A 25,413-nucleotide genomic window follows, 5' to 3' on the forward strand; every position below is an offset into this window, starting at 1 on the left:
AGAGGACAAATGTATGGACACCAAGGGGGGAAAGTGGCGGGGGTGGTGGTGATGATGGTGTGATGAATTGAGCGATTGGGATTGACATGTATACACTGATGTGTATAAAATTGATGACTAATAAGAACCTGCTGTATAAAAAAAAAATGTGATCAAATGTATTCTATTGGAAAGAAGCAAAAAGGAGGTAAGTCTGTGTAAATCCATTTGTATAAGCGAAAAAAGAAATGCCGTGTGTCATTAAATTTAAGATGCCATGAATTGTAAGACCATACTTAGTTCAGTGATGTGAAAATAAGAATTGTAAGACACATCTAGATTTCAGAAATGGTAAAATGTGGATGAACAGGTGTCTTTGAACTGATGATATGTGGTTGTTAAAATCTCAATCTTCTGTCTTTTGAGTAATGAACGTCTCAATTGTCTCTGTGGAGAGTAAAGTTTGTAGAAAGGAAGAATACACATATGAAGCATATTTACATTTCTGATTGTGAATAATCCTGCCAGAAGAGGTTATTTGTGGCTTCTTCTCATCCTTTGCAGATATTGTGACTAATTTCTCCTTCATTCCTCCAAATTATGTATGTACTTGGTATTCTTATTTCCTCATCCTCATTGTACCACTCAGGTAAGTAAAGCCCTAGGTGGTTGAGTAAGTTACCCAGGGTGTTGCAGTGAGTGACTCAGTGGGGAATGGAATTTCTGTTCTCCTATCCCCAGGTTACATGGCCTAGAGCTCTGCTGGGAAACTCACCCTGTAAGGCAATTCCGGAAACTTAATTAACTGGACAGGCCTGGTCCTGACTCCATTGTTTTCATCTTCGTTTGGATGACCAATGAATAAGGGCTGTGACAGAGGAATCTGTGTTGCCTGGTCTGGGAAACAATTTCTTTAAAAAACTCATGAATTGACCTATGACTATTATCAATATACTAGGACTAAAATAAAGCCACAGCTACAGGCTCCGATGATATATAAACATGAGTCTATGTTAATTTGAATGTAAAAGGGCCCAGAAATCTCTTTGTGGCCAAATTTAAATGTATTTTTTGCTCATCTGTGACAACTGATATTATAGCTTCTTTTACCTACTGGAGATCATTGTGTAGTAATTAGAGTGTATTTTTGTATATTAAAACACCCATTAACTAGAAGGATTTGGGATTTATTCAACTTGATCCAAAATCAAGTTTGGTCAGGACATGGGTAATCCATGCATACTAGGAATATTGATATGTAAATAGTTCATATTAATGTTTGAGAAGACAACAAATGGCAGTAATAATGCAAGTCTCCCAAGTAGACTAGTGATGCCAGAAGCAATGAGAGGAGGTACAGGAGCGTGGAACAGTAAAAATGATGGGTCCAGAAAATGTGTTAGTTCCTTGATACTAGAAAAAAACATGTTGCCATAAAAACATCATTAAAGAGACCATTAGAGTCCCAGGCCTTCCCACAAACACCTGTGCAGCTGACAAGACGCCACCCTCTTATCCTGATAGCACTAACCTGGCAGCTGGGACCCAGGGATCAAGGCGAGAAGAAGGAGAAAGAAGGCATTTGCTGCAGACCTTACTTTCTTCACGTCTTTCACTTCCTGGAGCCCCCCCTCCTAGGCAGCAAGGCTCTCAAGCTGCTTTGTAAGGATCCTTCCCAGGCTTACTCAGTTTCTCCTTGGACCCCCAAGCATCTCAATTACCTCATTCTCTTTTGCCCAACAAAACTCTCATTCCCTCTTGGCAGCTGGAAAGCAATCGGATTGAACTGATTGGCACCAGCCTGTGTTTGATCATCCCTATACTCCTCTAACCTCCATGTCTGCATTAAAAAAAATCATCTCTAAACTATGTCCAGTGGGTGGTCTGAAACAGAGAGAAGTGAAAAAAATATTCAGTGTGCAGAAGGAGGAAGATGTTTAAACACACAGCTAGAAACACAGCATATAAGTAAATATAATCAAATATATTTGCACGGTACGTCAATTAGGATTCTTAGGTGTCAAGCAAGAGAAACGACTACTGACTAACAAACAGAAAGGACATTTATGTGACGACTGTGGAGTAACTCACAGAATCGAAAGGAAAGTTAAATAAGTAGACTTAGAACAAGCAGGAATTGTGAAGTTTGAGCAGAAGCGGAAGTGTGTTCTCAGCAGCAGAATTGATGGGTGCCATCTTAGTAGGAGGAATCAACTCCACCAGTCATTTTGTCACTTTGTTCAAAAGTCAGATTCCTGAGAGAAAGCATCTAAATCGTCTGGCTTGGGTCATTGGCTGGGGGTGAGCAAGGTGCCCTGAGTGATGGTCCCGATCCAGGAGAGAAGGTAGTTCACTAGGGTAAAATAGGGTACTATTGCCAGAAGAGTGGATGGACGCAGGTTAGGAGTCTTACTGTCTGCTACTCACTCTAGACTCCAACCTCCTTGACCAGCGATGCCTGGGGGTGTGCCCTTGGGTTCAGTCCACTACTCTCTACTTTTCGCAGCCTCTACCCTTTCTATGTTAGAGCCCACACTTGCTAAAAGATCCAAATCAGTTCACACAATAGCTCCTGCAATAATAGCAGTTCTAATAAAGTGCCTGGTCAGCCCGTCCTGCCCTCAGTCCCCAGTTCTTAGCATGTACAGGTCATTGGAAGGTCTGACACGGTCCTGTGAGCTCAGGGTGATGGGCTAGTGTGGTTTCCAGGTGCAGCACTCTTCATTTTGGTCCTCTGGCCAGTGTTCCAGTTAAAATAAGAAAACTGGGACTAAGTCCAGTGACATTCCCATTGCCCCTTAAAACTTTTGAGTTCTTCATTTGTGACTGCCAAGTATCTGGCTTCTCAGAATTAGAGAAACCCTTGCTTTGCCTAAGGTAGCCTCCCTGGCAGGTGACTCTCAGAATTACTTACTTAAACAAAGTCTAATTAATGCCCAATGGCAGGAACAGGGCCACAGATTAATATTTAACCAGTTGGAACTGTAGGTAACTGTGTGTACGGGGTTTAGTAACAGATCTGCCGTGCAGGTTGACTAGGTCTCTGCCTCGTCAGCGCTCCTGAGGTCTCCCTGTTCCCTAGACTACGTTCTCTCCTTGCCTTCCCACTACTCCCCTCCCCCATGAAGAGCTTGGGAGGAATCATGGAAGGTGAAGTCTCAAGCCCTGACTTGCTAACCTAAGGCGTAGCTGAACTTAAGTTTAATATTTACTCAGCCAGGAAGTGCTCTAATTAAGACTAGCTCTTTAAATCTTAAAGCCCCACCCTTAAAGGGCAGAAAAGGATTACTCACCCCTCAGGGCAGAGCCCTTTGGGAAAGCACTTTTCTGCCCTACACCCAGATGTCTCAGAGATTGGCTTAGGCAGATCAACCTTCCAAGCTCAAGTAAGAGTGTAACAGGGATCGTGGATTGAATTTTCATGGGATATCCAATGGCTTCCAGAATATGAGCTGGCTGTGTAGATCTCCAATTCTAGATGACAAAAAAAGGAGTGGCCGAATATCTGGAACAAAAAAGGAGATTTTTCAGTCTAGGGAGGCAGTTTAGTATAGAAGTAGGAGCAGGAGTCAGATTTCCTGGGGTGAATTCTGGCTCCACCATCCTTTTCTGGGTGACCTTTGGGTGACTCAAACCTCTAAGCCTTCATTTCCTCAGGGGTAAATTGCAGCAGTAGTATCTACTTCATGGGGTTAGTGCTTAGAGAAAATCTGCTACCATTAATTTGATCATTCATGTAATCATTCATGCAATCATTCATTCAAATAGTATGCCAAGCATCCAAAATATACCAAATAACGTGCAAGGTAATGGTAATACAGGAAACTGTCACTTTCCTGAAGGAGCTCACAGCTTAGTAGGGAAACAAATATATAAATTATTCTTCTTTGTTGTAATAATTGCAATAATAACATATTAACTCAAGTGATATTAATGTGCAGAAAGAGAGCTATTTCCATGGAAAATTTCAGGAAGGTTTCATGGTGACATTTAAACTGAGTATTTTTTTCAAGAAGAGCAAAGAGGAAAAGTGATCCTGGAGGGAAGGAACATCATGAACAGGAGAAAAACAATGAGAAAAAGCCTAGTGTGTTTGGGAAACAACAGAAAATTTGGCTGGAGTGCAGGGTGGGCATGGTGGGCAATGAGGCAAGGATGCCATGGGCCATATCAAGGCATTTAGACTTTATTTTGCATGATCAGATTTCCATTTAGGAAGAGAATTCATATAGTAATATAAAAACTGGATGAGTAAAGAAGATATTAGAACCCAGAAGAACAAAGAGAAGACTATGGTCACAGTCCAGACAAGAAAGAAAGAGAAGTCAACTCAGGGCCATGGCAGACGATGGAAAGGAGAGGAGGGCAGAGTTAAGAGATATTTGGATGGGATGCTCTTGTCCAGTCTCCACATTACATCACTATGAACAAACCATTTCTGCTGCTCCCGATGCCTTACATGCAAAACTTGTGTTAAGAAAGGGTTCATGAAAAAAACCCTGAAAAGTGTTGAGTGTTTCAGAAGAATATTTGAAATGATTTTTGGAGGGTAATGATTTATAAAGATTTATCCTCAAATAACCACCAATCTGTTAGGCAGATCTCCTAACTACCTCCCACACGTGAAATTTTTACTTAAATTTGGTCCTCCCTTGTTTATTCTTCTTGTTGTTTTTTCCTTCGTTTCTTCCTCCTGCCCTTCCTTCCTCCCTTTTTCTCCCTCCTTCCCTCCTTCCCTCCCTTCCTTCCATCCATCCATCCATCCATCCCAATAATTTTAAGGTTTCTTGACCTGTTCCAATCCCTTTATTAGTTAGCATTCTTGGTTGCAAGTGACAGAAACCAACTAGCATAACTAAGAAGGAGGTTGGCAAACCTGGGTCAGAAACCCACTTCTGTGGTCAGGAAGACTGGACCAGTTACCAAAACAAGGGTGTGTGTGAAGGTTTTGGACCAAAAGAAAAATATGTGACCACAGTTCACTATGAAATAGTTGGTCAATGAGAATGATAGCAGCCCCTTCTACTATGCTCTTCGATCCACAATCAAGGATATTTTTAGGCTACAAAAATACATTCTCTTTGCTAAAAATTCAGATCCCATAAAAAACAAAACCACCCAAACAAACAAACAAAAACAGTGTTCCCTGAGTAACGGCTGAAAAGATTGTACTAAAATCCTGTGCTGTGAGGTGGGACCAGCCAAGGTGGACGCATCTTTTCATTTGCAGCCTGGCATTAATGTCATTCAAACTCTTGGGGAGTCTTGAATGCATACTCTGGTTTCTGGGGTCACTCTGGATTCCTGATCCTGGCCAATTTTTGTTTTGTCCACTAAGCATTCTGCTTCACTCTGGAAATCTTTTTAAACTCAAAGAGAAGGGCTCTAGTATTGGCACACTCCTTGGCCCATAGATAGGTTTATACTTTGTCCAGGTTTATACTTTGTCAGTTACATTCCATGTGCACATGTATGCATGTGTGTACACACACACACACACACACACACATGGTGTGCTGGAGCCAGTTCCTGAGAGCAAATTGTTAACATTTTAGGAAATTTGCAAGCCATAACTAAACACAGCCATTATTAAAATTTATATAAACTTAATAATTAAATAAATTACTTTAAAAGCAAAGATAATAAACACTCAAACTCTGTCACTTCCTGTTTTTTTATGCCTATGATATCCATGTGCTGGGAATACTATATAATAGTATGCTACTGTGCATCTCTTCCCACCTCTGTTCAGTGAAGTCTCATTGGGAGCTTGAAATCAGCTGTGGTGGGAGTATTTACATCATGGAAACTGGCAAATGCTAACACCAGGGCTTTTTATTTTTGTTTCAGAGGGTTGGTTGTGAAATATTTACCAGCATACCAATGCACACACACACAGGCACGTGCACACACACACACACACACACACACACACACACAACCCCTACCCCTGTGTGGGCTTTCCATATTCTTTTTAGCACAGATATCATCTCCTTTACTATATGTCTCAGTACCACATATCAAGGAAAACCTTGTTATTCATCAAGATATTGTGGTATATGCGTCGTTCACAACTGAAGTTTCTTACCACGTTATGTATCTGCCTGCTTATTGGGGCAAGTAGAGAAAAATTACTAGACATCACAGTGCTTAGATTTCTCCCTGAACTCCCTTTTAGGGATTCCACAGTGAGAGGGGCCTCATCAAAACAAGATACCTGCATCCACTCTCTTAAATATGGCATTTTTTTTCTATTATAAGACCACATTTAAGAACACTGCTGGCACAGAGTCAGAAGTCTTGCCAATTTCCCAAGTCCTTGAAAGTGTAATCACTCAGTAGCCAAGGATAAATCTACATTGGATGACATTTTTGGCCTTTCTTGCTAACAGAAATGTATTTATGAATTCAGTAGTTTCGCTGTCCTATTATTTCCTTGCTTTGTACAATTAAGCCAAGCGTAAGCTCAAAATAGAGCCAAGTCCTGAATAAGTACTGTTTTAAGGCTGATGTAATTTATTGCTCTTTTGCAAGCTGCAATTGAACATACATATCTAACAGACCAGCTATACAGGAGGCCAGCTAATGCTTTAGACTTTTAATCTACTTGATGGGATAAAGGTTAGGCATAATGAAATATCTTTGAGCTTGAATCTCTCAATGCAATAAGCAAATGACTTTGAATTAAATCCATCCAGGGGATAAAATAAAAAACATTTATCAAGGTAGTGATTTTGAAGGAATAACTCTCCTTCCACTCAAACTTAAAATGGCTTGGCGCTTTGGCCAAGTGCCTGAAGAATACACAACAACTTTAGCGTATTCTTAGTAACAGCACTCATAAAGAGAGTGGATGGAAGGATGAATTCCCTCATCTCAGTCTTCCCTGAGCCCCAGGATTTTCCTTTTTTTTTTTTTTTTTTTGGTTTCTATATTGTTCTGTGAACTTTCTGGAAGAATGTTGGAGGCCCTGAAGCAGTAAATATCTTAGAACGGCAAAGGTCAAGCATTCTAACTCTGACACGCTAAAGATTTTCCTACATCTGATAACTAAAAGGCAGCATTGAGGCCAAAGATTATCTGTTCCCTGAAGAAGAAAGTGCTTAGCTCCTAATGATGGGGATCCCCATGGTCAGTGAAGCAGAATTCTGGTGAGGTGCCCACAAGCATGACGTCCTGCTGCCTTAGATCCTATCTAGAACCACTGCTCCAAGATCCTGGTTCCAGTTCAACATGAGATTTTCAGTGCTGGTGACAGCCTACATCAGTCACTCCCATTTGCTCTTTGCCTGGGAAGACAGGTGGGAACAGCTGCCTGGGCAAACATAGCTTTGCATCCAGGCTCACCACTGTTCTCTCCTGCCTGTTAACCAGAAAAGAATTCATCTACCTGCTGTCCAGTACAATAAACCAGGCAGACAGGATTCCTTGCAGATAATTCCCTGAGATAGTCCATACTATGTCTGAGATCAGGAACATGAAGGCGAGAGGAAGGGAGTGAGTGAAGGCACAGGAGTGAAAGGGGGCTGGTAACCAGGGCCCTGTGTAAGGCAAATCACATGGTATCATGTGATGGTAAAAAGAATTCCCATTAGCTGTTCTTATGCCCTGTCTCTAACGTCCCAGAGGTTTCCTCTAACCTAAAATTTTAGTCTTGAGGACCATTTGTTTGCTTCTTAGAATTAGGAAGTAGAAGAGAGAATGGTGGCGAGAGCTTTCCCCATCTCCACCTCTCTCTCTCTTTATACATATATATGTATGTGTGTGTATACATATGTATGCATGTACATACATACACACATATGTGTATGCAAATACACATGCACACACAAACCTACACTTGTGTGTATATATGTGTAAGTCCTGATATCAGCGTGTTTCTGACCATGTTTTGCTTTTAACAGATATTTCCCTGGATCTCTGCTTGCAGAACACTGTATTATGATTTTGAATTGTGACCTAAGTTCTGTAATCTTTCACTTCCATGTTTATTTTGAGCCACTGATCCTTGGCATTAAGTTTTACATATTCTACATTTTAAATTCCATCAGTTTGTTCTGTGTCACAGAACTTGTTTGGGTCCAATACCCATAAAGATAACGTTTACTTTACAATAGAGTAAATTCTGTTTCCTTGTTGACTCACTTTGAGCCCTAGAGAGTGGAATGCCTTGCTCTCACAGGCTGCCTGATAAGCATCAGAGTCGCCCTATTTGCCTAGGAGGATGGGGAGCAGACACAAGAAGAATATGGTACTTAAGCTGTGATGATGGAGTCAAGTCCTTCCCTCAGCTCAAACTAAGAGACAATTCTCTGTGAGAAAATGCAGGGGTAGAAATTTTCAGTGAGATCCAGAAGAAGAGGAGGCAAGTTCATGAACCGCAAATGCTAGGGAGGGACAGACAGAACTGCAGTTTGAAGGAGTTGGGCCCGAGACCAGGGGTCCTTGGGTGGGAGCCAGTGGATGTGACTGCTCCTTTCACCAGCTGGGGAGACGAGTGACACTACTTGATGTCCACTCCTAGATCAAGTACTTCCTATGACCAGTGCCCTGCGATGGCACCATCGTTGAATCCCTAGAAGTCCTGCTTCTGGAATGGCTGCCCAGTTGCCTACAGCCTTGAGCATTTCCTTACCTGCCTTGAAGAGGTAACCGGAACCCCATCATTTTTCACACTTTACAGCCTTGTTTCTGAAGTAATGGAGATGAAGCTAGGAAATGTGTGTCTGACACGGTGCCAGAGGGTCTCCATAGCTATGAGCGCCTTTGTCTAGACTAACAGACACCACTACCCCTCCCCTGAGGCCTGAGATAGTCCTGAAGTCCAAATGGCTGGGCCCCTAAGAGACAGGCCCCAGGGGCTGAGCCCTTTAGGAGAATTCAGACACGACAATGAGCGGAGACCCCTAAGTTTGTTAACAGCCTACGAGGTAAAGGCTGCTCATTTCCAGCTACAACTTTCCCATATCCACTGGCCTTTAAAAACTAACAGATGAAACTCAAATAGCTGGGCTCTTTCATGCCACAGTCCCCCAAAGCTGTGAAAGCCTTGCGTGCAGTTTTCCCTGCTGGTGGATTTTGTGCCTGGAAGTGATGCCCCTGAGCTTGCGTCATCTGCGATTTCTATTTAAAGGCAAATCCCAGACAGAGGAATGTTTGTCGTAAATTATTACAGCAATGTGACACATGGCTTTTCTGCCACTAAGGTCACTCTGCCATAGGTCTCTCGCTTCCTCCTCAATTGCCGTTCATTCCAGGAGGCTTCCTCAATTTCAGCAATTCTTGTGGTGCAGAACTGCCCGCCCAGCCATTCATCACTGGTAATAACCAGGAGAGCTGTGATCTTTTACATCTCCACACAATGGTCTGAGTCTTGGAAGGCTTCCTAAACTCCCCGGCCCCCTCTGCCTGGCCAGGGCCTCTGTTCCTTTCCAAGTGCGACAGACTGAGTTCAGAGGCTGGGCGCTCCCTCTACTAGAATCCCGTAGATCGACCAGTGAACAGGTTCATTAACATAGCAATCACAGGAGAGAAAAGAAGGCTGGGCCGTTCCGGTGAATGCTGAGCCTTGTTCTAAATCCTCACAGAGAATCTTTTTTTTTTTTTTCCTTTACCATTGCATTTTTAAATGTATTTATTTATTTATTTATATTGGAGTATAGTTGATTAACAGTGTTGTGTTAGTTTCAGGTGTACAGCAAAGTGATTCAGATATATATATAGATATATATCTATAGATAGATAGATAGATATAGATACTTTTTCAGATTATTTTCCCATGTAGTTTATTACAAAATATTGACTATAGTTCCCTGCACTCTACAGTAGGTCCCTGTTGTTTATCTATTAGTAGTGTGCATATGTTACCCCCAACTTCCTAATTTATCCCTCCCCACCCCACTTTCCCCTTTGGTAACCATAAGTTTGTTTTCTATGTCTGTGAATCTGTTTCTGTTTTGTAAATAAGTTCATCTGTATCATTTTTTTTTAGATTCCACATATAAGTGATATCATATATTTATCTTTCTCTGACTTACTTCATTTAGCATGATAATCTCACATAGAATCTTGATAAACTCGTGAGTGAGAGATTTGAGGCACTGCTCTGCAAAAGAATTTCAGAAAGCCAGAAGCATGGAATGGAGCCATCAGGACAGAAAGTCATGCGTTGCAAAGCCCTACTACAATAAGCTCCGCTCTGGGGAGAGCTCTTAACTGAAAAAATAGCACACAGCCGTCATTCCAACTCCATTCCAACTCCATTCCAGCAGGTGAAAGCACTTAAAAATTTTGAATGGAAGCAAGAATTCCTTCTCTCCCCATCTGTGGTTCCCATTACTTATTCTCTCAGGACTCAATGCCTTTCTCCAGCCCTATCTTTTGGAGCCAGAGGATCTCCCCGCATCTTGTAGACATTTCCCTCGTTTTTGGCGGACCCACCCAGGCTTTGAGAGTGGGAAGCAGGGTGTGTCCATTAAATACAATCTCCCAGGGGATGCATTTCTTGAGGAAGCAGGCCTGCGTGTGCCTGCATCTATTCCAGTTCTTTCCATGTCTGTATCCTGCCTGTGAGTGGCCTTCCAGACAGGCACCCTCTGCCAGCTTGCACGGTGGCCTGTGGCGTGTTGTCTGCTAGATCCAGGACTCCACAGTAGTCCACAGCCAACAGAGAGGTCGGGACATGCAGGGTCTGGACAATGGACCATCCTGAACTTACAGTTACGTTTTGGGAACAAAAACTGTACGTAGAGATTTAAGGAGTTCAGCATTCAGGTAAAAGACCAACGATGCTATGGGAGAGGGAGTGCTGCTTTGTCCCCACCTAACTTTTTGGGCGACAAATTCCAGAAAACTTCTGGAATTGCTTATTTAAAAAGTCAATCAGAAAAAAAAAAGTCTAAAACATTTCCCTTTGCCGGCCACTTTCTCATAAATGTGTGCACTTACAAGCACTAGATCTGGAACATAAAACCAAAACCAACAAACCAATCACCTTTCCCTCCTTTGTGACTGCACAAAATCAAACACGCTAATAAGGTGCATTTTTCCTTTTCAAGTTACCCTATTTCTTTCTCTTTACAATTTATTTTGGTAATGAGTCGCTGCAAAGAAATTTAACGGTAGATGTGCTTCCTGTGTAGTGATCTTCCCTCCTTAGCACCCTGGCTTCTTTTGATCAAAGAGCAGACTAGGTACCCACGTAGGAGGGGAGCGCCTGAGGAGCTGCCCGTGCCTGCTCGCGAGGAGGTCGCCCATCACATGCTCCTTACGCAGAGGGAGGAAGAGTTGCCATTTGTTAGCGGCTAAAAGTCACGGTCAGCTCATGCTCTGGGTCCCTCAAGTCACAGTACGAGGGGTTGTCATGGGGGCAGGGAGAGGGGGGCTGAGCCAAGTGACTTTGGCGTTTGGAAGTGACCAAGGTGGCGCTCTCTCTTGGAAGCCCAGGGAGATGGCACAGGTTGGAGGTACGGGGGGGTGGGGAGGGGCAGGCTCGGCGTCTGCAGATGCTGTGGGAACATGCCTTCCCGTCGCTGGGCCTCCTAAAGGGCTGCCAGGCAGGGCTGCCTTGTGCGACTCCAGGGGCCCCATTCACCCCGGAGCTGTGTAACGCTGGCTCCTGTGTCTTCTCAGCCTTGCCGCCCGAGGGGAAGAGGTGACAAGGGCTGGGCAGACCTATGACTCCACCTGCCTGTCCCAGCGCCCTTCCATTCAGAGTCGTGTGGCAGATTGTGCCAGAGTCCATCTCTGAGGGCCACAAGGTGCCCCACGTGGGACAGAGTCTCTTCCTGCTTCGGAGATCCTCTCTGGCCGCCTCAGGTAATGGGACTGTTGTAAGGACAGACATCGATACAGAGATGGGGATCCCACAAGGGCCCGGACTAGAGGACAGAGGTCCTCATGGAAGAGGGAGTCGAGTTCCGGAACCGGAAGGATCTAAGCTGTCTCTGGGGCCCGTTCTGCTGCTCCCTCGGGGCGACGTTTCGAATCCACAAAGAATCGCAGTTGCCGAGCTCTTCTCGTCTTTCCTCGGATTCTCCCAGCATCTACCTGCCACCTGCATCGTGTTCCTGTACATCTTTTTTTTCTGCCTCAGGGACTTCTGCTAGCCCCAGCTGAGGGTACTCACGACCTCTGTTAACCCCTAACTCTGGTTCACTTGTGGACTCTCCCTGCTTACCTGCCAATCAGTGCTCTTGTATCTCATCGTCAAGATGCTCCGAGAGACAGAATCTGACTGGCCCGGGTGTGTCACCAACAATCCTCCGGGCAGAGGCTTCCATGCTGGGTCACCCACCCGTCTGTGGCCTGCCTGCCTAGTCCTGTCCCCTAGCCCGGTGGGGGATGGGGGTCGGGAGGGCGTGGGGTTCCCCAGTGGAAGACTGTGGCTTGCAGCACTTGATAGTTCCCTCCGCAATGTAGGATAAAATATGACAAGGAAGAAAAGGAAATTTTCTCTGATTCCACAACATCCCGAAAGTACCCCTGATGCTGGGGCATCTCGGGAGGATGCTCTTAGTAGGGTCCTTAGAACACATATGGCATTTCTACCAACAGCAGAGCGTGCGGGTTGCTGGCCTGAAAGCAGCGGTCAGGCCATTATCTGCCTGCCGTTTTGTAAAAGCAAAAAACAAAAAACCAAACAAAAACACCCCCCCCACTCCCCCCCACCCCGAAACCTTCTCTCAAGGCTGTGAATACTAAAATTTGCCAAAGGAAGTTGGTGGGAACTGCATTACTTAAATCCTTTCAAAATTGCCTGAATAAGACACTTCACTCAGACCTAAGGAGAATAGACTGGCGCTGACCCTGCAGGGCATCCATAAGATGACCTCAGAAGTTTTTTTTCCTGTGTCTGGTTTCTATGAAGGAGAAAGACTGGAGCTGAACCAATGAAACAAAGAAGTAAGTTCATACCCCCTCCCACCCCCAAGCCCTTTAATCTTCAGTTGAGTTTTGATTCCAGACTGTCTCCACCAAAGAATTTTTAAAAGCGTCCACGCATCATGTCATCCTAAAATACTGTAAGATCATCCTTTCCACTTTGAAGAGAGAATTCATTTCAAACAGCCGTTCTTTTTTTTTTGTTTCTTCTTCCATAATTACTGCAAATGTCATCATGAGTGGACTCTGAATAATTCTCCAGATTCTCTTCGGTGCCTCAACAGGCCCTCCACCTTACAACCGTCAAATTGAGCAAAATGTGCCCTTGCACAGCTTTACCGCATCTGTTATGAAGTAACAGTTGTTTGCTCTTTGAGATCCAAATAATCACGAGGCAGCTTCTCAGGCAACAGCTAGAATCTGGAAAAGTAAAAGCAGAAGGAAATAGGCATCTTCTGCAGGAGGTGTAGCTTTGCTTTCTTTTTTTCTTTGTTTACTCATACTTTGTTTAGAAAGCAGATAAGGAGGTATTATTTATTGAGAAGGAAGTGTGTGCATTTGCTACCGTGGTAACTTATGTTACTATTGGCACTGTCCAGGCCAGTTAAGGTCCTTTCATAATGCTCATTTTCTTTCTAAGGGCTGGGAAAGCCACTCAAGTCAGAGACAGATAAGTATCTTCCAAGCCGTGAGCATCAGCCTTCGAATGTCCTTCTGTTGACTTTCCTGGAAGTCTTACTGTGCACGGTGGAGTTGCATTTACTCCCAGCCTCTGGAAGGAGCCTGCGCCCTGGATGGCGCCCGGCTCTAACACTGGGCAAGGAGACCTCCTCTAGCAGGGGTCAGCCTTGCCATCACACCCTTCTGCACCTGCTGCCCTACCCTCTGCAGTTACATTTTTAAGCCTCACTTCTTTGGTTCTATGGAGATCTTCCTTCCCTTTGCCCTTGGTCCCTGCTGTCAGACCTCTTTGACGCTAAAACTGCTGGTCTGCTGATACCTATGAGTTTATCCATCTGCCCATCTACCCAGACACCTACCCATCTATCCATCCATCTATCCATTTATTACCTTCCTACTACATACCAGGTGCTGTATTTGGTGCAGGGGATACTGAGATGAATAGAACGTGGTTTCTGCCCTCAAGGGACTTATAGTTAGTGGACCAGGCAGACAAATAAAAAGGCCAGTGATTTTATATGTGGACATATAAAAGTCACATCATATGAAAGAATTGCAATGAAATATTTCATGCCCACTCCTGCTGTGCAGAGCCCCAGTTTTCTGCCCCACTAACTTCAACCAAAGTTGTTGAAATCCTTCCAGGGATATGTGCACACCCAGGTGTCTGGGTGGGGTGGGCATAAGGTGGATGCCTTCTGGACCTGGGGACTCTGGCTGAAGCAGTAAGTATACAGAGTCACTCCAGCAGGGTCCCTTGGGGCTATGTCCCACTCCTGGTACACCGGCAAACACACTTTCATTCTTTTCAACTCTCATTCCTACAACTGTGGGCTAATCCTCCCAGGCTACTGTAATATCTGTGACGTGTGCCAATTCTGCTGATCTGGATACTTCACTGTTTCCTCAGCCACTTCTTTGGAGGTGACATGAGGCACCCTAAAACTTGCATTCCAAATCCTGTGTGAGTCATTTCCATTGCCTCTTGGGAGGCCCAGCTCCATCACTTCACACTTTATCGCCCGTGATGGGTATTCACTGTCACGTAGAATGGTAGGCAGGAAGAAAGGCCACATCAGGTTAAAAAGTGATTGTTTAACTCAGGGGAGTGTAGCTGAGTGCTAGTGACTTAGAGCCTGGAGAAAATACACACGAATGGAGGATTTCTAGTGGATAAATTTTGTAGGTGTTCAACGCTTACATTCATCTGGTATGTTCTGGGACACCTACACTGTTGGTTGATAGCTGGTATATTTCTGATTAGCTGGTGTCCATGCCACACAGATTGGAACCATTTCAATGATTAATAGTGTTAATATAAATACGTACTTCATGGGATAGTTTTGAATGAAGAATGCCTGTACTTTATGTATAATCAATCACATATATTTGGTCTGAGATTTTAAAAGCATTTTCTGAGCCCCATTAACCTTTCCTTGGAAATTTCTCAGGGTGACCTCCTTGGGTAAGCAATGGGGCCAGGCAGGCAGGCCTTGGGTCTCCTTCCTTCTCCTGCCCGCACTTCACCTGCTCTGAGGTTTTGCATTAGGTTCTGAGTTAAGATTTCTTTTGAAGAAATTAGAAATAAGGCTGAAACCCTTTGAGACATACGATCCCAATACTCTGGTGGTATTTCTATGGAGGCCACGGCGGGTGTATGGGGAAGGGCACCTAATCCAGTCTTGGGGTGAGGCATGGATTAGGGAAAGCTTTCCATAAAAAGTGATTCCTGAGTGTGTGTAGGGTGGGGTAGGGCGATTATGCATCTTCTAGGCAGAGGTAGCAACACATGTGAAGTCCCAGAAGGAAGGCAAAGAGAGTTTAACTTCTTCAGAAAAGGTGCAAGCTGTTCAATATGGCTGGAGCGTTTGGTTTAAGATGAGACTGAAGATCTGCCTGCCTGCCTATTCCACCTTGGTAGTTTCACATCCTTCAACCAATGCTCTGGACCCGGGCAGTGCCTCCCAAACTCTTGAACTTCAAGCCTAGTGAGGGCACCGTCTGTTCCTCCCTGTCTTCTCAGTACTGCAGAACTTCAACCCAAGCACATTCTCAGAACCTGCTTCCCACGTGACTCAGTCTGAAAGACCAGACACTGAATCCAGTTAGCTCACCTGTACATTTGCTTTTTTTGAAGTCTGCATATACCCATCAACTTTCCAGATTCCTGAGCCCTATCAAGCCTGGCACTTGATTTGTCTAAACCAAGTGCTGAATGACCACTGGCCATGACCAAATGACTCTCATTTGGTTTCTTAGTTGAGTCTTTGGATAAGAATGTTGCAATGGAGTAATACAGTGATCTTCTGAATGCTCAACACCCTACAGCAAGAAGGGGCAGCCCCTTTAGGAAGCCAGCCTTTGGTTTCCTGAAGTCTAGCCAACCCTCAACAAATATGGTACTCTCCCTCCAGTTTGCTAAGATGTCTTTAGTACCAAATTGTAGTCCAGCCTATGACATTTTAGATTAAAATCAAGTCTTTCATTTATGGGAAATGTTCTATCCTCTTTTCTTCACATTGAACTTCTCTCAGTCAAAGGGGCTCTCCAGGTTGTGAGAATTGAAAATGCCAGCAATTTCTTCCCCTTGTGCAGAGTTGAGCACCGGGTGGGTGCCAGCAAGGGAACTTTGGTTTTGTCAAAATCAAAGAGCTCAGTTCAAAGTCTTTAAGGAACACTTTCTAGTGAAGAAACCATCAGGTCCTACACTGCTTATTATGGTCTCCAAATTGTTGATTGTGACAAAGCGAGTTTTGTGTACAGGAAGTAACCACTTCCCTTCTCCCCTTGGAGAACCTAAAAAAAAATTTGATCTTAGATAAGAAGCCATAAATAATTAGATAAACAATTACTCAGCCTTTACCTTTTTTTCTTTTAATCCTATAATGGTACTTTAGCAATAACATCAAACACCACTCTTCCTCTTCAGTTTTCAGAGTGAATAAAAATAGGAATAGAATTTAAATATTATAAATACTTGGTTTTTAAGACTTTTGTTAGCTGTGAGAGGATACTCTTATTGATGCATTGCTGGCTCCTAATTTGCTAACCATGCATGACTACACAACTGAATGCAAGTTCTCCCTAAGCAGAGAATAAGACCATTTTTACAGTATGCCACAGGGGACATAAATTTCCCAGTATATGAAGTACTTAGATTAAAATTATGCTTTTAGATGTGAACCATAGCTCCAATGTTTAGTTTTTATTTATTTATTTATTTATTTATTTATTTTTGGCTGTGTTGGGTCTTCGTTTCTGTGCTAGGGCTTTCTCCAGTTGCGGTGAGCGGGGGCCACTCTTCATCGCGGTGCGCGGGCCTCTCACTATCGCGGCCTCTCTTGTTGCGGAGCACAGGCTCCAGATGCGCAGGCTCAGTAGTTGTGGCTCACGGGCCCAGCTGCTCCGCGGCATGTGGGATCTTCCCAGACCAGGGCTCGAACCCGTGTCCCCTGCATTGGCAGGCAGACTCTCAACCACTGAGCCACCAGGGAAGCCCCAATGTTTAGTTTTAACTATCTAAATTTTAACTTCTCCCAAGCCATAAAGAAGGTAAAAGCCAGCTCACTCTCTAAACAGAGGCTGGGCTTTCCAGTATACTGTTATCTTTTGTGGGAAGAAAAGTGTTGGCGAAGCTCCATAAATGTTAAGCTGGCTTATCCTATGTAGCTTTCTGGGGATGTCAGGAATAATAATATGACCCATCAATGTGAACAATAAATATTTGCCATGTACTTAGTGATAGGTTAGACATTTACTATTTGGAAATATTCTGGAAAAAAAAGTAGAAGTCATTTTACAATGGAGAATATGACTATCCATTAACATGTGAAAAGAATTTCCAGGATTTGAAATCACTCAAAACAATTGATTTAATATTTAACATTGGTATTTTATATATTTTTACTGTTTTATAACCATGGCAATACCTGTTTATAATTTGAATAGTATAATATTGGATAATATGCTCTGACCAGTAAAGCTTATTTCATGAAAGTTTTCAAGGCGGAAGCTTCATTTAATGCTCTAAAGTAGTTGTGTAATTGTACCTTTTATTTTATTAAGCCTATTTGCCTCGCAAGTAGTAGAATTGATTGCATCTACACCCTCCTCTATGCCTCCCTATGATGCTTTTGTCATTCATTCATTCACTCTACTTAAATCATTCATTATTCATTCATTCTACTTAACACCTGTTGAGCACCTACAGTTGCCAAGCTACTCAGCAAGGTGCAAGGACCCAAAATGAGTAGGACAGGGTCTTTGCCCTCCAGAAGTAAAAAGCAAGTGCAACGGCAGTGTGTGACCTGCTCTGACTCAAGTGTCAACAGAGTGCAGAGGATCAATGGAGGGAGGGGTTGGGTCTAGACAGGGGGCTGGTCTTCACAGTCCTACTCGATGCAGGATTTCCCACGGCAGACAGACAAGAGGCTGTCATGAAAGGGTCCTGTGCCGGGAATTAGAAGACTTGGATCTGGCTCCTCATCCAGCTACTTACTAGATTTTTGATTTTGAACAATTCACTTCAACTCCCTGAGTTTTCTAACCTGCAAAATAGAAATAATAATAGCGGGTCACTCATCACACGGAATGGTGGTTTTAAGGTTCAGATGAGCTAATGCATATAATTGTATTATATAATGTTATTTACATTTTGTATCTTTCATATTATGGGCACTACTTATTATTGTGACTGCTTCTGGACTCCATAATGAGACGGGGGATGAAGAATTTGGAGAGGACTCGGAAGAGATGGATAAGAAGGTAAAAAACGAATAAAATGGGAAACCTGAGATAATTGTGCAGTGAACACAGGAGGGGCTCCAGGTGTTTCCTATATTTACCAAGAGCCAAAGAAGAAGGAATGGATTTAAGTTGCAGCATGAGGGATTTAGGTGAGAAATAAGGATGCTTTTATTTTCTCTAAAGTGCTGTTAAAAGACTAAAATGGCCAGTGAAAGAAGGTTCTGGTTCTCCTCCTCTGGGAGTCTTTAAAAATAGAAAGAACAGAGCCATCTTACAGTGGGTCAATGGTCAGTGCAGAGGATCCAAACAGAGTTCAAGTACAAGAAGTGCCCAGGTGATGCTTGGAACATGCACAACTTTAAATTATTCCTTTGGGGGAGAACCAGAATCTGGAGAACTATGTCAGGGCCCCACTTACCTTCTGGACGAAGTGGATGGAAAAGATATGCTTTCTCTTCTACAGCCTTGTTTCTGTTATTCTTTGTTCCTTACTTTGTATAACTTCAGGTGTTTCACACCTATACAGCCTGAGGGCCATGAACATCATTTGCTTCAGGACCAGCCAAGCATGCACCTGGTTTCTCTTAAGCACTTGGGTTGATCCTCATTCTTTGTGGGATTCTCTATTTTCATCCCAATGCCACGTGGAGTGCCGTACAGGCCTAGTGGACACTGGATTAACCCAGGCCACTAAGTTACAGCCCTCACCTCCGTGGAGTATATTTCAGGGATTCCTGATATGTGGCTGGCAGGAAACGAGGTACATTGGGACCTAAAGACCGTACTTAACTTGCCTATTTTCCAGGCTCTATAAAGTGAGTAAAATGAAACAGAATCTTTAAAGCAACCAGGTACAGACCTAGTCCAGGCAGAAAGCAAGGGACAGTCTGCATCACTGGCGCAAACATTCTTCAAAGAAACCAATTGTCCTATTGGAGTTCTTCTGAAATGTTCTTGAACCCACACCATGATTAAACTTGGCTTTCATTCCCAAAAGAAATGAGAGCCTGCAAATGAGCAGTGGCCTATGGTGGGTTTGCCTCTCTGGCTGTGGGTTCGCCCTGCCATTCCTTCTTGCCCTGCCCTCCCTTAGCTCTGGGAGGAAGGGTTCAGCACCAGACAACGCTCCAATGGGTCCTCTACTTTCCACGCGTGATATTTGTCATTCCTGAAATCGCAGTTCTTCCTAAAGCTTATTTCCCCTCAGATTACACCATAGCTTGGAGCTACAGTGATGCTTTCTTTTCCCTTTCATGGTTGGAGTCTGCCTCCGTATTTGTGCAGTCAACAGGGAAAATGGCAGAAGTAGGAGGGAGTTTCTGTTGTAACTGTCTATTTTTAGTGGCTCGTAAACTTCCCAATATTCCTTTGGCCTGAAGCTACACATGCTTGGTCTCAGCCTAAAGGGAAGTTATCTTGGAAAGTTTGAGTAAAATTCTCTCCATTGCTGCTTGGGCTGGGTAAGGGAGACAGAAAAAAGTGGGCTTTTGGAAAATCAGGTCAGTAACTTTGGGGCTGGTGTGGAATTGGCTGCAGGAATTCTGCATGGTCCATCCTCCCCCAGCCCCCCATTAGAGGTGGGGCTGCTGGACTGAACACTTGGTGGGGCCCTTTCCTAGGCTGCTTCTTATCACAGGAAAGTGGCCATGCCATTGCCCCTGAGTTAAGGGCAAATAGCAGGGCAGTCAATGGGCTACACTGTGGTATGAAAGAAAAAACTAGATCAGAACTAAGGAGACTCACAATTTGCCTCTTACTAATCTAGTCCCTTCCTTGGAGTTCAGTTCCCTTCTCTATAAGATGAAGTAGTTAGGCCAGATCTCATTTCTAATTCTGCTCTGGAATAAGGGGATAGAAATATATTTTTTCTTGGGATGAAAGTACTCAAATAGTTGGGGGGAAATGATCTTCATCCTTTAGGGGAGCTGCTGGTAAGAAGCCATTGAGACCAAAGGCTTTTCCTGTAGCTCATATTTGGGAGAATAAAAATTTGAGGCTCTGGAGTACAAATATATAGCGGATTTCTTGTTTGTAGAGGGTGGAGATGTAAGAAAGATATAAACAAAAATGAAGTGATGATTTTTTTAAATGGTCATTCCATGTAGTTCCCCAGAAGTGGAGCTATTTATCCATGAAAGCAATGAAAGCCAAATCTTTCCTTCAAAAATATGAAAAATTTCATTTGTTTATTTATTCATCTATTTATTTCTTCAACTAATATTTACTGAATGCCCACTAATTTTTACCCTTTCCTCATGGAGTAGGAAAGGAAATGGACAGGGGGAGGGAAGGGTAAGCATAAAAAAACTGGCTGACATCTGGACAGAGAAGGTGGGCTTGGGGCCTCGGGAGTGCACTGAACATAAGAATGGTATCCTCCGGGGGGACCTAGAGCATCACTGAGCAAACAAAGTGACCAAATGCCTAAACTGTACGTTTGTGCTTCCCACATGCTTCCGGGTTTCAGAGGCAAATCCCCCTCTCTGGCTGGCAGAGACGCCAGGGCTCTGCATTCAGAGGCAATTGGCAGGATGCCATCACACCTACATCAACCTTCTCGCTTCCTTGCTCCATCATCCATTCCCATGGGAAGCTCAGTTCCCACATGTCCTCAGCCAGGAAGGTCACCGTGGACACATCTGTGTGTGTCTCAGGGTGGGGCTGATAAGCACCAGCTGCTGGACCCTACTTGGCCCAGAGCACCACATCCCCTTCCATATCAGCTACCGCAGCAAAACCACAGACCCCAGTCTGCTGATCAGAGCCAGCTTTTATTTTTATTTTTTTAAAGTTTTATTTATTTTTGGCTGCATTGGGTCTTCGTTGCTGCGTGTGGGCTTTCTCTAGTTGTGGCGAGCAGGGGCTACTCTTCGTTTGCAGTGCGTGGGCTTCTCTTGTTGCGGAGCACGGTCTCTAGTCGTGAGGCTTCAGTAGTTGCAGCATGCGGGGTCAGTAGTTGTGGCACGTGGGCCCCTAGAGCGCGCAGGCTTCAGTAGTTGCGGTGTGTGGGCTCAACAGTTGAGGCATGCAGGCTCTAGGGCAGGCGGGCTTCAGTAGTTGTGGCGCGAGGGCTCAGCGGTTGTGGCTCGCGGGCTTAGTTGCTCCACGGCATGTGGGATCTTCCCGGACCAGGGATCGAACTTGTGTCCCCTGCATTGGCAGGCGGATTCTTAACCTCTGCACCACCAGGGAAGTCCTCAGAGCTAGCTTTTAAGAAGGGCAAAGAGAAATAGCACGAGGAGCTTGATTGGGTTTCTTGCCAACCAGGCGAGACCAGGTGTTGATACTGCTGCTGGCGGGAGTGGCAGAGGGGGAATGGTGGCATCTGTTTTCTGCGGTTTTGACACAAAACCAAGAGAAAGGAATACCTATACTCTCACCAACTGAGAAAATGATACCAGAGCATAGAGCAGTCCTTCTCAAGCTTTCACATGCATACAAATCACCTGGGGATCTTGCTAGAAGGCAGGTTCTGAATCAGCAGATCTGAGATGGGGCCTGAGAATTTCCATGTGTAACAAGCTCCTGGGTGATGTCTACACGGCTGGTCCATGAACCACACTTTGAACAGCAAGGCTTTATTTTAGTCTCCCAACACTCCTCAGAGGTAGCAACATGAACATGAACCAAGCTAGACCAATGATAATATCTCAACACAGGTCAAGGGGTGGCACATAGACCAGTCAGAGTTTTGCCTTTTTTTAAAAACTGAAGGTCGAGGGTTCAATATAGACCCAAGGAAAGGAAGCCCTCTCCTTTCTAGTTGCTAAAGTGTGAGTCGGAGCTGCTACTGGCAATGAATCCCACCTCACAGAGGAAGTGGTCTGAGAAGATGCAGCAGAGGGGTGTGAAAGTGAGCAGGGGAACAGAGAAGATCTGTGTTCAATGTTCTGGTTCCGGTTGTCCCTAAGGTAGCTCCACCTGGCCCTTCCTGTGGTTTCCTTGGTGAGCCTGCAAATTACCTTCTATTGCTTAAACCGGTGGTTCTCCACCTTGTACCCACTGGAATCTGATGCTGGGGCCCCTCATCTGGGGATTATGATTCAATCGGTCTGGGACAGAATTTGGGCATAGGTCGTTTCTAAATGTCCCTGAGTGATTCTAATGTGCTGCCAGGATGGAGACCCACTGTCTTTTTTTTTTAATTGAAGTATAGTTGATGTATAATGTTGTATTAATTTCTGCTGTGCAGCAAAGTGATTCAGCTATACATATATATACATCCTTTTTAAAATATATTCTTTTCCAGTATGGTTTATCATAGGATATTGAATATAGTTCCCTGTGCTATACAGTAGGACTTTGTTGTTATCCATTCTATATATAATGGTATGGATCTGTTAACCCCAAACTCCCACTCCATCCCTCCCTCCCCCTCCCTCCCCTTTGGCAACCACAAGTCTGTTCTCTATGAGATCCACTCTCTTAATCCTCATTCAAGTTGGGTACGTGTCAGCAGCACCTGAGAGAGTCCTAAAGTAGGTTCTTAGGAACCACTGAGCAAGAAGGCTGGGACAGACTCCTGGGAGGACAGCATCTACAGAGGGCCTGAAGAAAGGGAGGTTGAGGACCACACTCTGGCCTTTGGTGACCTCTCTGCTCCCTAAGCTCCATGAGTGCCATGGGATACCATCCCTGAATTATGTGTAGTACTTAGTCTTGTTTCGGTTTTTAATTGTTTCCAAGTGTTAGCTCCCGTTCCAGATTGTATGCTCCTCCAGGGCAGGGATGGCATCTGATGCCTCCTTCATTTCTTCCAAAGCACCAACCACTGTACATGCACTTACTAACATTCCCAAACACGAGGTGATAAATGGATATCCAAGCATGTGCCGTGGTTGGCCTCATCTTTCAAACCCAAGTCTCCCCAGCTTCCTCCTTGATTGTGAAGAATTCCTAAGGCTGTTCACCATGTTCTCAGACTGTGTTTTGAAGGTAGGGAGGGGAAGTGCTTATGTTATAGTCCAGACCCACATCTTAGCCCAGAGTGGATGGAACGTGCCAGAAGTGAGGGATCAAGGGGTTTGCGAACTCTCTTGCCACTTCAGGTTCAACAACTTGTTCTCTTGAAATAGAAAGGGCTGCTAGTTTTGTGGGGTTTTTTTGTTGTTTTTTTTCCCCAAGGTCAGGCCCTTTTCTCAGAAATGCAGCTGCCTGTGGAAAACTGACACTCCCTAATGGGCCCTTAACAGCTGTCAGCAATAGTAATTATTCTGCAGGCTTCTTGCTGAATTCCAGCGGTGGTCTCTGCTAGGGGCAGGGAGCACATGCACACTGGAGGTGGCGGGAGCTCCCGGAGCTCTTTGGGTGGGATCCTCTCCCTTCCTTGGGGAGGACTTGGCCTGGGCGGCTTCCAAGTGGACCTTCCACAGTGGAGGTGAGGAGACGGGGGAGTGCGTGCAGGGTTCTCAGGCGGAGCCTTAGGCTGTTCTCCCAGAATCAAAGAATCTGAAGCACAGTTAAGGAAGTGAGCTAATAGCTAGGAAGAGACACCAGCCTTGCCAAAAAAAAAAAAAAAAAAGTACACGGAAGCTTGTTAATATATAGAAAACCTTTCACAAATGTAAATTCTATCATTCTTTCTCCTTCAGTATCATTGTCTGAGTGAGAGACATAACATATACAAGACACTTTTTGACCAAAGCCCTCGGTGAGGAGTCCAGAGCTCCGTTGGGGTCTTCTAGGCTTTTTTCTGCCACCAACTACCTGACAATTCAGCTAGTTGGTCTGGGCCTCAGATTTCTCACGTCTGGATGTCTAGTTGTTCCAGCAACAACATTTTTACAATTGGACAAATTATTCATTGGGTAAGGCATGGACGGTCAATAGTCTTCAAATAACGTGTGGGAAAATAATTACAATTATTGGCAAGAATAGGAAGGGGCTATTCCCAAGTGACTTGAATCGTTTGGGTGTCAATTCTTTATTTTGTGGAGCCATGGCCAAAATAAAGGGCTAATGGGGAGGAGTTGTAGCTCCCTTGTAGCCTTAGTGTATTATATGGATCCTCTTTGGCTTAGTGCGATGGAGCATTCATTTGTTTAACTCATTTGAGAATTTCTGCTGTGCTCTGTTCCTCCCTTCTCCTTTCCTCAGCCTCAATGACTTTCAGGGGTGCTTTTTACCAGAACACCTGGGAAAGGCACGGGGGTGGGGGATGTCCTAGACCAGTCAGCTGCTGCTTACAGCACATGCTAGAAGGGCTTTAAGCAAACAGTGCAGGACGCCTATCCAGGGGGTTGCCCCTCCCAGGCCATTCCATAGAGCTGGAATCCAGCCAGTTCTTCCCAGCTGGCTCTGAAATCCGATGCCTCAATGATTGATTTCACCATCTGACTCCGAAAGGCTTACACGCTGGGGTAAAAGGGACATCTCTCAAGAGTGTGATAATCCACACTTCCTGATAAGGTTTCTAAACACCAGCTTCCCAGTTTTTTTCTCACTTGGTTGTAGATTTTCTCTTGATCATCTGAAAACATCATTCAGTGTTATGAAGTGGGTGTTGTACTTTTTTGTTCCTAGAATGTGAAAGATCGAGAATACGCAGTTTGGATCCTTCATGCCCACTTTCTGTGTTCCGCTCTGTTGCCACATATCGGGATATATTGTAATTATTTGTGTACGTCTTCATTTAACAATGATCTCTTCATGGGTGAGAGCTGGACCGTATTTATTCTCGTAGATCCTGCGACTAACAACACATGGGTCTTAGAACACAGTAGGTGGTAACTAAATGTTTTTGGAATGGCTGCTTTGCATGAACTACATGAGGGCATTTTGGTGATTTCCAGGATGAGAGGAGACCATCAAAAGTCAAAATATAAAAAACTGCATGGCTTTAAGGTATCAGCAGGGGAAATATATTTGACTGCAAGTTCAGAGCCTGAGATAACTTTTGATGTCAGTATAATACGATTATTGGCTAAATCGGTTTTCTGTCTTATGAATGACTCCAAAATCTCCTAAGATAACATGAAATCCTATGAGGTCTTAAATATATAGAAGTAAAAATCCTGTATCTTCATTTATCCATTCATAAATCTTTGTCAAATGAATGAAAAAATGTCTCTTAATAAACAGAAGATAGGTAAATTCCCTTTAATTTTCTTTGAACTCCATTATTTA

Source organism: Balaenoptera musculus, chromosome 7, assembly GCF_009873245.2.
Source record: "Balaenoptera musculus isolate JJ_BM4_2016_0621 chromosome 7, mBalMus1.pri.v3, whole genome shotgun sequence".
Taxonomy (NCBI): domain Eukaryota; kingdom Metazoa; phylum Chordata; class Mammalia; order Artiodactyla; family Balaenopteridae; genus Balaenoptera; species Balaenoptera musculus.